Here is a 13289-nt window from a genome sequence, read left to right on the forward strand (position 1 = left end):
TGGCACATCCCTTCCTGCCCACCCCCTCACCATCTGCCTCAGTTCATAAAATCGGCATTTCTGTCAGATGACTATGCTTAAAAACTTCCAAGGAAGGAGGACCCACCACCTCCCGAGGAAGCCTGTTCCACTGAGGAACCGCTCTGTTGGGAATGCCTTCTGGATGTTTAGCCGAAAATCCTTTTGAATTAATTTCATCCCGCTGGTTCTGGTCCGGTCCCCTGGGGCAACAGGAAACAACTTCGCAGGCAACTTCTCAATGATAAACATCGCGCTCCAGAAGACCACGCTGCATCAGCTTTGCAGAGGCACCTGGAGGCGGAAAGAACTGCAAACCTTTAGGGAAAAGGAGCCCATTCTTTGTGTCAGTGCCAGGGTTCTCCTGGGACCCTGGGCCTATTTGGGGAGAGCTGATCTTGCGGGAGAAACGATGGGAGGCAAGCTTAAAGAACACCATCAGAATGAATGATGTCTCATAAGCTGCCTTTCCGTGGCTAATTGTCTGGGAAATATTGTCGTATTGATGCCCCAAGTCAGCAAGAACAAAAAAAATCAGTAATGTAGAGGCAGGAAATAAGAGATGAAGCTAGTGTGAGTCAGGGAAAAACTGGGGGACGGGGGTGTCAAGAAAGAAAATAATCCTGTTTTGTTCTAGGTCTTCTCTGTTCTTCTGCCCTGACACTTATCTGCTTACTTCATGCACTCCCTGCTATCCTCCCCCATGGCTCCTCTGAGCAGTATACACTGTTCTCTTCTCCTTCATTTTATCCTCACAACAACCCTGTGATGTAGGCTGGGAAAGAACGTGTGGTTCACCCACGGTCTCTCGACGAGCTTTCACACTAGACGGGGGATTCAAAACCGAGACTTCCAGATCCCGGTTTGACACTCATCAACTCCCATCTCCCTCTCTAGTCTGCCTCAAGCTGTCTCTCCCAAAAGGCCCTTTGAGGCAGTTCTACATGTGTTGTATTTTCGGAGAGGTGGGGCAATAAGATAGATAGTTAAACAAACACATCCATTCATAGAGAGGAGAGGAGAGGAGCGGAGAGGAGCGGAGAGGAGAGGAGAGGAGAGGAGAGAGGTGGGTTTTTTACACCCTGCTTTTCACTGCTGAAATTACTCCCACAGCAACTTACAAACACCTCTCCCTTCCTCTCCTCATAACATACACCCTGTGAAGTTGGTGGGGCTGAAAGAGCTCTGAGAGAACTGCTCAATCAGAACAGCACTACCAGGACTGTGACTGACCCAAGATCACCCAGCTGGCTGCATGTGGAAGAGGAGGAGTGGGGAATCAAACCCAGCTCACCAGATTAGAAGACGGTGCTCTCCCCCATGACACCAAGCTGTGAGGGATACAGAAAAGAAAAGGCGATTATTCAGAATTTGCTTTGTACTCCTTAATATATTAAACAAACCAGTGAAAGAAAAAGATTTTCCTCAACCACTTCCTCTTCCTCGTAATCTGTGGAGCAATCTTTGCTTCAATTACGGTTAACAACTTATTTTGCTATCATATTATTTTCATAATTACCGTATATTTCATGTTCCACCCCTCATCCGATATTAACTATGATAATACATCAAAATCCATTAATTTAGAAAAATCGATTCAATATCTCACATTAAAGAGGGGCGTTAAAAACATGAAAGAAGCTATTACTCAAATCCCAATTCTTTCATTCATGTTCTATTTTTATTCTCATTCTTCTTTAACGAAGTACTACATTTACAATATAATTATGTACTATTTTTAAATTGCTCCACATTCTGTATTTCTCTCCTCTTTTCCTAGTGAACTTTCCATTTCTCCTCAAACTTAACCAGTACACCCACTCGGGTCGGAAACAGATTTCACTTATCTGCTTATAGCAAAATGCCCCAAGAGCTGCACAAAACACCAGCCCAACCTGTGCAGCTTTGGCTAATCTTTCTGCCCGAAGACCCACTGAAATAAAGAGGATTTCAAAGGACATCATATTTGTTCAGCTTTATTGAACCTGAGTCAGCAGGGTGACTCGGTGGCTAAAAAGGCAAATGGAATTTGGGCTGTACCAAACGGAGTATCGTGTCCAGATCACGGGAGGTGATGGTACCGCTTTACTCTGCTCTGGTTCGGCCTCACTTGGAGTCCTGTGTTCAGTTTCGTGCACCCCAGTTGAAGAGGGATGTAAACAAACTGGAGTGTGTCCAGAGGAGGGCAACCAAGATGGTGAGGGGTTTGGAGACCAAGACGTATGAGGAAAGATTGGGAGAGCTTGGTCTGTTTAGCCTAGAGAGGAGATGACTGAGAGGGGATCTGATAAGCATCTTCAAGTATTTAAAAGGCTGCCATGTAGAGGATGGAGCAGAGTTGTTCTCTCTTGCCCCAGAGGGACGGACCAGAACCAATGGGATGAAATTAATTCAAAAGAAATTCCATCTAAACCTCCAGAAGAAGTTCCTGACAGTGAGAGCGGTTTCTCAGTGGAACAGGCTTCCTCGGGAGGTGGTGGGTTCTCCATCTTTTTTAAACAGAGGCTGGATAGCCATCTGACGGAGAGGCTGATTCTGTGAAGGTTCAAGGGGGTGGCAGGTGACAGTGGATAAGCAATAGGGTTGTGATTTTCCTGCATAGTGCAGGGGGTTGGACTAGAGCAGTGGTCCCCAACCTTTTTATCACCAGGGACCGGTCAACGCTTGACAATTTTACTGAGGCCCAGGAGGGGGTAGTCTTTTGCCGAGGGACGTTGCCGCTGCCTGAGCCCCTCCTCCACTTGCTTTCCTGCTGGCACCCCTGACCTCCCACCGCCCACTGGGGGGCACTGCCAGCAGCAGCTGTGTAGCGCCATGCCGAGGGGGAGCCCCAGCCATGGCAGCCGCTGGAGAGCACCAAAGGTGAGCTGGTGGCAGAATAGCAGGGCAACCCCCAAGGCAGCAGCCGGGCAGGAAGACGAGGAGGAGCCACGGCCCGGTACCAACTGATCTACGGACCAGTACCAGTCCCCGGACTGAAGGTTGGGGACCACTGGACTAGAGGACCCAGGAGGACCCTTCCAACTCTATGATTCTATTATTTTACTTAAAGGGAAGAAGCACACTTACCCCCTGTGTTGTCGTAAAATGTTTTCAACAGATATTTGGGATATTCCTCTCCCATCTCTGATTGTTACTTTAAAAGTGGAGAGGGAGGAGGGGAGGAAGGATTTGATGGAGTGTGCCTGATTCAACAGCATTGGAAAAATATCCTGCAGGGGGCAACAAAGGAGATGCGTATTTAGCATAGTCAGATCAGGAGCGTTCTGCATATTATCTCCTCCTGTGTCCTTATTGGCTCCCTGGGAGTGTTCCTGCTCCTCTGAGCACACTTCCTCCCTGATTGCCTCGAGAACAGCAGTTAGGACTCTCTCTTGCCCCTCTCATTTGCACAGCTGTTCCTCTTCTGAATAACCTATTCGATCATGAAGCAGCTGGTGCTCTGCACCTCCTTTGCATGTTTGAACTCAGCCAGCAGGGCTGATAACCTTGTGAAGGCCTCGGTCTCTCTGCCCTGTTGTTGGCCCTCCAGAGGAACTGGTTGGCTCCTGTGTGGGACAGGAGGCTGGAGCAGATGGACCTTCACTGGTCTGATCCAGCAGGGCTCTTTTGAGGTTCTTATGAAGGCCTTGGCCTCTCTGCCCTGTTGTTGGCCCTCCAGGCTGGCCCCTGAGTGAGATGGAAGGCTGGACTAGAGGGAACCCCATTGGTCTGATCCAGCAGGGCTCTTCTGATGTCCTTAAGAAGGCCTCGGCCTTTCTGCCCTGTGGCTGGCCCTGCAGAGGAACTGACTGGCCCCTGGGTGAGACAGGAGGCTGGACTAGATGGACCCTCCCTGGTCTGATCCAGCAGGGCTCTTCTGATGTCCTTAGGAAGGCCTCGGCCTCTCTGCCCTGTGGCTGGCCCTGCAGAGGAACTGACTGGCCCCTGGGTGAGACAGGAGGCTGGACTAGATGGACCCTCCCTGGTCTGATCCAGCAGGGCTCTTCTGATGTCCTTAGGAAGGCCTCGGCCTCTCTGCCCTGTGGCTGGCCCTGCAGAGGAACTGACTGGCCCCTGGGTGAGACAGGAGGCTGGACTAGATGGACCCTCCCTGGTCTGATCCAGCACGGCTCTCCTGATGTTCTTAGGAAGGCCTCAGCCTCTCTGCCTTGTTGCTGACCCTCCAGAGGAACTGGTTGGCCCCTGTGTGAGGCAGGATGCTGGACGAGATGGGCTGCTAGTCTGATCCAGCAGGGCTCTTCTGAGGTTTTTAAATATGAATCCTGTAAAAATGTACATTTCCTTTTTCCTGTGCTAATAAAGCAAGAGGGTCTTTTTCAAATCGCGACACCAAGTAGAGGTTAAAGGGTTAACTCCCTTCTACTCCTGAGGCTGTTGAGGCCCACAATAATTGCATTTTGTAGGTGGAACACAGTGTGCTAGTGAGCACACACAATGAAGCCACCTTAGACGACCTCGCCTTTTCTTAATCACCCCCCTTCCCACCACATCGCTGAGTCCCACTGAAATGACTTCTATCAGCAACTATTGTTTATTTGGGGGGGGGGCGTCATTTGCAGAATTTATTTTTTGTGCAGGACCCCAAAATTGGTTTCTGTAATTATTGCTTTTACTGCTATTGTTTTGCACGGATGACAAGGGATTTGTAAGATGATAAAGGTTTAGCGGGGTGGGTGAGAGGGTGGATAGAGGCATGAATTTTTTAGTGTGGAACGAGGGTCTGGGAGACCCGTGTTCTAATCCCCACACTACCACAAATCAGCTTGCCGACTTCCAGGGGGGTCCATCGCAATGAAAGACACTGTGCCAAAGGAGAACAAACAAAGATGATCTAATACAAAAAGAAATCAATTTCTCGGTTTCTTATTTATCGCTGGAAGAGCCTTAGAAAAAAGACGTTTCAGTTGTGAAAACCTTCATCAGTTTGGTGCATCAATTCATTCTAGAAACAAACATATAATAACTGAACATACTGGGAAAGTGAGCAATTCAATAAGGAGAAATACAGAGGACACCCATAGAAACAGAATCATAAAGTTGGAAGGGACCTCCTGGGTCATCTAGTCCAACCCCCTGCACTATGCAGGAAATTCACATCCCAATCACTCATCCACTGTCACCTGCCACCCCCTTGAACCTCCACAGAATCAGCCTCTCTGTCAGATGGCCATACAACCTCTGTTTAAACATTTCCAAAGATTCTCAAATGAGAAGCATGCATACTGGAGGGGAAATAGACTTCTGGGGAATGGTAAATGTGAACGAGATCTTGGGGTACTTGTGGACTGTAAGCTAAATGTAAGCAGACAGTGTGATGCGGCAGGAAAGAAGGCAAATACAGTCTTGGGCTGTATCAAGGGAGGCATCACATCGAAATTGCTAGATGTCCTAGCCCCGCTGTAGACCGCATTGGTCAGACCCCAGCTGGAGTCCTGTGAGCAGTTCTGGAGGCCTCACTTCAAAACGGACAAGGACAAAATGGAGAGGGTGAAGAGGAGAGCGACAAGGAGGATCTGGGGCCAAGGGACCAAGCCCTGGGAGGAAAGGCCGAGGGACTTGGGAATGTTCAGCCTGGAGAAGAGGAGGTGGGGAGCTCGCCATCACTGGCCTTCTTCAAGCAGCAGCTGGACAGATCCTTCTCCTGGATGCTTGAGTCTGATCCTGCCCTGAGCAGGGGGTGGGACTGGATGGCCTTCATGGTTCCTTCCCACTCTAGGATTCTAGGAGTCTATATTTTACAGAGTCATATCTGATCCCTTTTAAGGCACCAAGGAATAATTATATCACATCAAAATCACAAGATGTCATAGTCCCATTGTATACGGCACTGGTCAGACCACACTTGGAGTACTGTGTGCAGTTCTGGAGGCCTCACTTCAAGAAGGACGTAGATAAAATTGAAAGGGTACAGAGGAGAGCGACGAAGATGATCTGGGGCCAAGGGACCAAGCCCTATGAAGATAGGTTGAGGGACTTGGGAATGCTCAGCCTGGAGAAAAGGAGGTTGAGAGGGGACATGATAGCCCTCTTTAAGTATTTGAAAGGTTGGAGGAGGGCAGGATGCTGTTCCCGTTGGCTGCAGAGGAGAGGACACGCAGTAATGGGTTTAAACTTCAAGTACAACGATATAGGCTAGATATCAGGAAAAGATTTTCACATTCAGAGTAGTTCAGCAGTGGAATAGGCTGCCTAAGGAGGTGGTGAGCTTCCCCTCACTGGCAGTCTTCAAGCAAAGGTTGGATACACACTTTTCTTGGATGCTTTAGGATGCTTAGGGCTGATCCTGCGTTGAGCAGGGGGTTGGACTAGATGGCCTATATGGCCCCTTCCAACTCTCTAATTCTATGATTCCATGATTCTATATAGCACTGGTTAACTCACCACCTCAAACAAACTCAGTTGTGATTCAATCACTGGTTACCCAGAACCTTTTATGAACAATTTTCTGCAAAACGACAACATAAAAATGATTTTAAGCATTTTAATAAAGCATACAACAACCAAACATTAATGTGACAAAAGTTTCAAAATTATTCTCACCAATGCGGCAGAGTGCTTTTCTTTCCCAGCTGGGTCACAGTCAGACCAGTTCTCTGTGGTTTGACAAACCCAAAACATTTTTAAGGATTGCTGCACTGATTAAACAGGAAATGTTGATCATTAACTCATTGGAAATACCTCAGTGAATGCAGCTGGAGAGCTGTCAAAACCCAAGTCATTGCTTGAAATAATCAGTTCGGCTGCTGTCATTTTTAAGCTGAAACAATAGCTCAAACATGAAAATGTGCTACAGTACGCCAGGTATGTGAAGATATACAGTAATAGAAGGACTATAATCAGCAGTGCAACAATCGTGAGAAAATTTAACAAAGGAAAACTATTTCATTATAGCATTAAGGGAGGGAGCTGTCAGGACAAGCTATCTGACAGCTGTCACTCTAGTCTTGTGGACAATTGAACGGGATCCTTATAACAAGAAAGTTATAATAAAAATGGATATAAAGCACAACAACAGCGGATGCAAAGGGCGGGAGGTCAAGCAGACCCGCCTTAAAAGGGACACTATCCTCAGAAAACAAGACAGGTCTGGGATGGTATTGCGACCATGAGGTGACATGGTATGAAGACGGTGTGTTAAGTCTGGCTTCTGGCTTCTGCCAGCGTTAAGTCGAATTTTATACAAGTGTCACTGGGAAACAAAAAAACGTAGGCCATTCTCTGAGCGTCCTGCCTCAATGTAATGAGTCACTCAAAAAACAACCCAGAGATATTCTTCTGCGTGTTGATAATAAAAAAAACAAGAGACTCAGGGCATTTCCGCACGCGTTAAATGTAGTGAAATGCTTACCTTCTGTAGTCGGTGTATTCCGGCCCCTCCATATGATGTCACCAACATCCAACATCTGGGCAGTAACCAGCCCAGTCCATTTTAAAGCGCTAGTTGGGAATCGCATAAAGAGGATTTACTAACCTATTTAGTGCTAGCTGAGAGCAACCAGCAGGCAACCAGCAGAGGGAACGTATAGAGGCTCAAACGCGCTGAAGGCTCCTGCCTCGTCCCCCCCTCGCACCCACCTCCCTCTCCCTTGCTCCTGGGGACAGGAATTTCATTTTAAATAGGTCTAACATCCTGGAGCAAGGAACAGGCGGACAAATGTGCAGGCAATGCCAGAAATAAATAAAGCATGCCTCTCTAAAGTCCCCCCCACACAAAAAAATCAGGAATGAGATTAATTGTTTAAAGTTATACACATAGGTGTTTAAATGGAGAATTATGAATTTTTTAAAAATTAGTGGGCATCGTGGAGAACATGGAGAAAAGGGATTGGCTGCCTGGATTGATTGGCAGGTGGAAGAGAGTCGTGTAAAGCGCGTTGCTCTCTTCCGCCATTTCCAGCAGCACTTGTGGAAGGGGAGAAGCATAAAAAGGCGGCAGACAAAAGTAAGACAGCAAAAAGGTGGGGAGGGGCTGAGAGGTGTGATAATATTTAGCACTACGCCATTCAGCTGGTGTAACACTATTTTTTCTGATGTGCAAAATGCCCCAGGGCTCTGTCCTGCTCTTTTCTATTGTTAAAGCTCTTCAGGATTATGGCCAAGACTCTGCAGCTAATGAAAGGGAAGTGAGCTGTGGGTGACCCCTCCTGGCCAGGAACATTGTGGCAGACACTTTTTCATCTCACCTAGGAAACCAAGGGGCCAAGCCCTATGAAGATAGGTTGAGGGACTTGGGAATGTTCAGCCTGGAGAAAAGGAGGTTGAGAGGGGACATGATAGCCCTCTTTAAGTATTTGAAAGGTTGTCACTTGGAGGAGGGCAGGATGCTGTTTCTGCTGGCTGCAGAGGAGAGGACACGCAGTAATGGGTTTAAACTTCAAGTACAACGATATAGGCTAGATATCAGGAAAAAGTTTTTCACAGTCAGAGTAGTTCAGCCGTGGAATAGGCTGCCTAAGGAGGTGGGGAGCTCCCCCTCACTGGCAGTCTTCAAGCAAAGGTTGGATACACACTTTTCTTGGATGCTTTAGGATGCTCAGGGCTGATCCTGCGTTGAGCAGGGGGTTGGACTAGATGGCCTGTATGGCCCCTTCCAACTCTAGGATTCTATGATTCTATGAAACCCCGAATTGTTTCTTCCAACTTCTCCAAGCAATCACAAAGAAAGCATTCGACTCTCAACTCCAAAATGTAGTGGGAAATTCAACTTATCTACAACCCCCTGTTTGAGACCGGAATGTGACTTATGGAAGGGTCTTTGCAACGAGTGCTTAAATTGTGGAATTTGCTGCTTGAGGATGTTGTGGCGGCTACAGGCAAATACAGCATTATAAGGAAGGGGATTCAACAGATTCGTGGCGGAAAGGTCTGTCAGTGGCTATTCACCGGGGTGACTAAGGGGAGCCTCCAATTCAGAGGCAGTCAACCTTTGAATACCTGTGCCAGGAGCCAATATCAGGAGGAGGCCTCGGCCTCTGTGCCCTGTGGCTGGCCCTGCAGAGGCACTAGTTGGCCCCTGTGTGAGACGGGAGGCTGGACTGGAGGGACCTTCACTGGTCTGACCCAGAAAAGCTTGAAAAGTCTATCAGGGGTTCCTCCATGGTCCAAAGGTTGGGAAAGGCTGCCTTAGAACAAGGGCATATAAGCGTTCATCCTCGGGTATTATTTTCTACCTGCTTTCCAGAACCATGCATCATCATCAGTGTAAATATTCACCTGTTTTGCCTCAGCCAAAGGTGAGCACTTCTGCAATATCCTCATCAGACAGCCCGAGGACGAACAGGGGGCAGGATCCGATGGTTTTAATGGGGTTTAAATGGGGTTTTAATACAGACAAACTGTAACCCACCATGAGCCAGTTATCAGAGTGGCGGGCAGTAAGTCCAAATAATTGATTGGTTGATTAATTAATTACTAGTTCTTTGCCTGCCTACTACTGATCCTGTTTCTGTGCTCTTTTCCCGTTCCAACCCCCTTTTCACCTCCTCATCCTGTGGTTTCCACCGTTCGAGAGGTGGTCAGGTTCCAGGACTCCGCAGGGACAACTGGGTTTTGGCTGGGAGGTGGTTTTCACCCAGAGGCCTGGCCGCCGCAGAGGAACACCACGGCGATGTTGGCCAACCACCAGCTCCTGTCCTTCGGGCAGGCCTCAGTCTGCAGTCCAGAGCCAGAGGTGGGCAGGAGATGGGTCCAATTGGGCACAGTTACGCCAAGAGTGGCATTTATCCCCAGCCAGAGAGCACAAAAGGTTCCCCGTTGCACCTGGAGGAACGGCCTCTCAAAGCAGCTGCCGTTCATTTGTGCTGCATGAAATGAAGACTGTGTTCTCACACTCCGTTCTGGGCAGGCGGGCCGGTCAGCTGTACAACCACACACAGGACTTTTTTTTGGGGGGGGGGGCTTGGCCTTCGCTTTGCAGCTAGCTCAGAGCTCAGTCTCTTTGCTGTACGCTCTCTCTCTCTCTCTCTCTCTCTCTCTCTCTCTCTCTCTCTCTCTCTCTCTCTCTCTCTGTTCCAAAATGTTTTAAAGAGCCCAGGAATTCCTTCCCAGTGTTCAGATCCCTAGCATCGAGGTTAAGGATGCCAGCCTCCCGGTGTGACCTGGGGATCCCCCCCCTCCTCTGGAATTGCATCTCCTCTCTGCTGACCCAGTGACCACGTGCCATGTCAGAGGCTCCAGGACTGGCCTGGAGACTTTAAGGGCTGGTCCTGGAGAGGACTATGAAGTCATGGCATTACTGCATTTGTCCAGGCCTCTGAGCCAGCCCTATGAGGTAGACACGAGACAGATGTGAGGAACCCCGATGTAACCCTTTCTCCTCTGCACAGGAGCTTTGAACCAGGGGTGGGCAAACTGTGGCCCTCCAGATGTCCATGGACTACAAGCCCCACAAGCCCCTGCCAGCAAATGCTGATAGGTCAGAGGGCTTTCCTCTCCAGGCTACAGAGATCAGCTCCCCAGAAGAACCGGACACTTAGCAGGTGAACTGAACGGCAGCACGCCCCATTAAAGTCCCTTCCTTCTGCAGGCTCCGCCCCCAATGTCTCCACGTTTTCTCCAAACCAAAGTTGGTGGTTAGTTGTCACCTTCTCCTGGTTCGGATGGCTTTTTGACCCCTGACAACTAGCTCCCTCTGCAGAAAAATATGCAATACTAAGGAATAGCGATCCCCAACCTGTGGGCCCCGGACCACATGTGGTCCTTCGACTAATTGGAGGTGGGCCGTAAAGGACGCCTTCTCCCCCCCCCCCGGCCCTTTCCTTCATCCCCCCCGGCCCTTTACAACACACTTTGGGTGTCCTTGTCTCCCATCACTCCCAGATGGAACCATCTTGTTGCAGAGAAACAAGCTCAGGGTTCCCATTGATTTGTCATTGTCATGAGTTAAAATTTCCATGAAAATAAAATGTTCCTTATGTCCATTGTTGTTGCGTGTCTGTATCTTATTTTGAAGGGATGTTTAACCATTACCATAGCGATCAGAGAGCGTTAGGGCAGTGGTTGAGAGTAGAGGAGTAAACTAGCCCCCCCCCCCACCGGGCCTCAATAAAATCGTCAAGCGTTGAGTGGTCCCCGGTGATAAAAAGGTTGGGGACCACTGCTAAGGAACATTAACAGGGCAGCTACACGTACACATGGCTGCACATGAACTTACCCTGTACTGAACCAGACCCTCGGTCCCCCAAGGTCAGTATTGCGTACTCTGACTGGCAGCGGCTTCCAGGGTCACAGACGGATGTCTTTCATCATGTCACCTCCTGCCTCTTCCTTTCTAACTGGAGGTTCTGGGGACTACTGAATGCCAAGCAAAGGGAGGGCCACTGAGCACTCTGCCCTGCTGAAGGGAGGAGGGTTTGTGTGTGTGTGTGTGTGTGTGCAAAGCAGGGGTCCCCAACATGGAGCTCGGGGGCGCCATGTTGCCCACCAACATCTTCCTGATGCCCCCAGGTGAGCAGAGCCAGGTGGGCCTTCAGGTGCTGATCATCTTGTTCTACAAAATGGGCCCGGGTTCTGTCATTTTTAAAGTGGCTGCAGAGATATTTCATCGTGGTTTATGGGCCTTAAACGTCTCAGGGACGGTGGGCACTCCGTCTCCTTGAGGAAGGTTGATTAGAAAAGCTGTCATGTCAACCCATCAGTCAAGCTTGGGAAGTTTCTCATTCAAGGGACATCAGATCTGGTCAGATGGTCCCCCAGATTTCTCATTGCCCAAGGAGGAGAGGGACAGCAAGGTCTGTGCAGACTTTTTCCTCTTCTGTTCCTCTTCTTGAGAGCCTGGGGAGGGGGAGGTTTGGAGAGGGGGGGGATCTCAGGGGAGCACAATGTCACAGAGCCCCACCTCTGAAGCAGCCATTTCCTCCAGGCAAAAAATGCATCTCTGTAATCTGGAGATGAGTTCTAATTCCAGGACACCCCCCCCCCCAAGGCCTCAGCTGGAGGTTGGCAGCCTAATCTCTATGTAGGGTAGAAGACTGTAGCAAGAATGATTCCAAGTGGGGAGAAAACCGGTGGGCACCCTCCCAAAATATCCCCCCTCCTCCTCCTGTCCCCACAGCTATTCCTTGCAGTACCTAAAAACACAATAGGAGAGATGGATGTTTTATTTGCTTCCGCTCGATAAAAAAGCTATCCAGAGTGGATTGTAAAGTCCTTCCATGCATAAAGCTGTCTTATACGGATCATGGCCCTTTTTACAGGGATACATTTTTCCTATGCACAATTGCAGGCTGCACCAACGAACACAGTCTGGGAAGAAAGTTGCCAACTCCGGGTCAGGATTTCTGGAAATGTGTGTGTGTGTGGGGGGGGTGGACTCAGGGGATGTGGGGGAAGCACCACAGGGCATAGTATCACCAAATGACCTTCTGAAGGAGCCATTTTTCTCCAGGAAAACGGATCTCTTCGTCTGGAGATCTCCAGGCCCCGTCTGGAGGTTGGCAACAATATCCAAGAGTTCTGCATTTCCCAGGAATGTGTGGGCCTCATTCAGATCGGGGCAGGGAGCATTTCCCACCAGCCCCAGAAATCCCTTGGGGAATTTGAAGTCCCCGCGTAGATTTATGGTGCGGACTCATTGGAAGTTCCGTGGACCGTTCTGGCCTCCATCTCTCCAAGAAGACCTGACATAACTGGAAGAAGTACAGAGGAGGGTAGAACAGGGCCCAGGACAGATCCCAGGGGCACTCCACTTGTCACTCTTCTCCAAGAAGATGCTGAACCGTTAACAAGTGCCCTCTGGATACGATTTGTCAACCAGTTATAGATCTACCTGACAGAATTAGGATCCATCCTGCATTTTACCAACTTGTCGACAAGAATATCATGTGGAGCAGGGGTAGTCAAACTGCGGCCCTCCAGATGTCCATGGACTACAATTCCCAGGAGCCCTCTGCCAGCGAATGCTGGCAGGGGGCTCCTGGGAATTGTAGTCCATGGACATCTGGAGGGCCACAGTTTGACTACCCCTGATGTGGAGCCTTGTCAAAAGCTTTACTCAAATCCAGATCAACTATGTCCACGGCATTGCCCTGATCCAGCAAGGGAGTCGCTTTCTCGAAAAAAGAGAGAAGGTTGGTCTGACGTGTTCTTGCAAAACCCGTGCTTAGAACCAGGAGAGGACAGGCATAAAGTGGGCAGGCAGTTAGCCAGCCTCCGAGGAAAGGGGGAGGATAAAGTCACCTGTGAATTGGGGGAGGGGCGGTTTGGCATAAGACAGTGGAATTAAAATGGTGGGTGGTTGAGTCAAAATGGTTGATGGTGGATTGAAAATG

At 49.2% G+C, this 13289-nt stretch overlaps 1 long non-coding RNA gene across 1 annotated transcript; it reads right to left on the bottom strand.

Annotated features, from left to right (window-relative positions):
• Positions 1–1179: 1179 nt before the first annotated feature.
• Positions 1180–6735, bottom strand: LOC143842555 (uncharacterized). The gene is made up of 3 exons (XR_013233180.1): positions 6562–6735; positions 3088–3230; positions 1180–1349 (listed from the first exon to the last, which is right to left on the bottom strand). It is a non-coding gene; the product is annotated as an uncharacterized LOC143842555 (long non-coding RNA).
• Positions 6736–13289: the final 6554 nt, after the last annotated feature.

Source organism: Paroedura picta, chromosome 8 (genome assembly GCF_049243985.1).
Source record: "Paroedura picta isolate Pp20150507F chromosome 8, Ppicta_v3.0, whole genome shotgun sequence".
Taxonomy (NCBI): Eukaryota; Metazoa; Chordata; class Lepidosauria; order Squamata; family Gekkonidae; genus Paroedura; species Paroedura picta.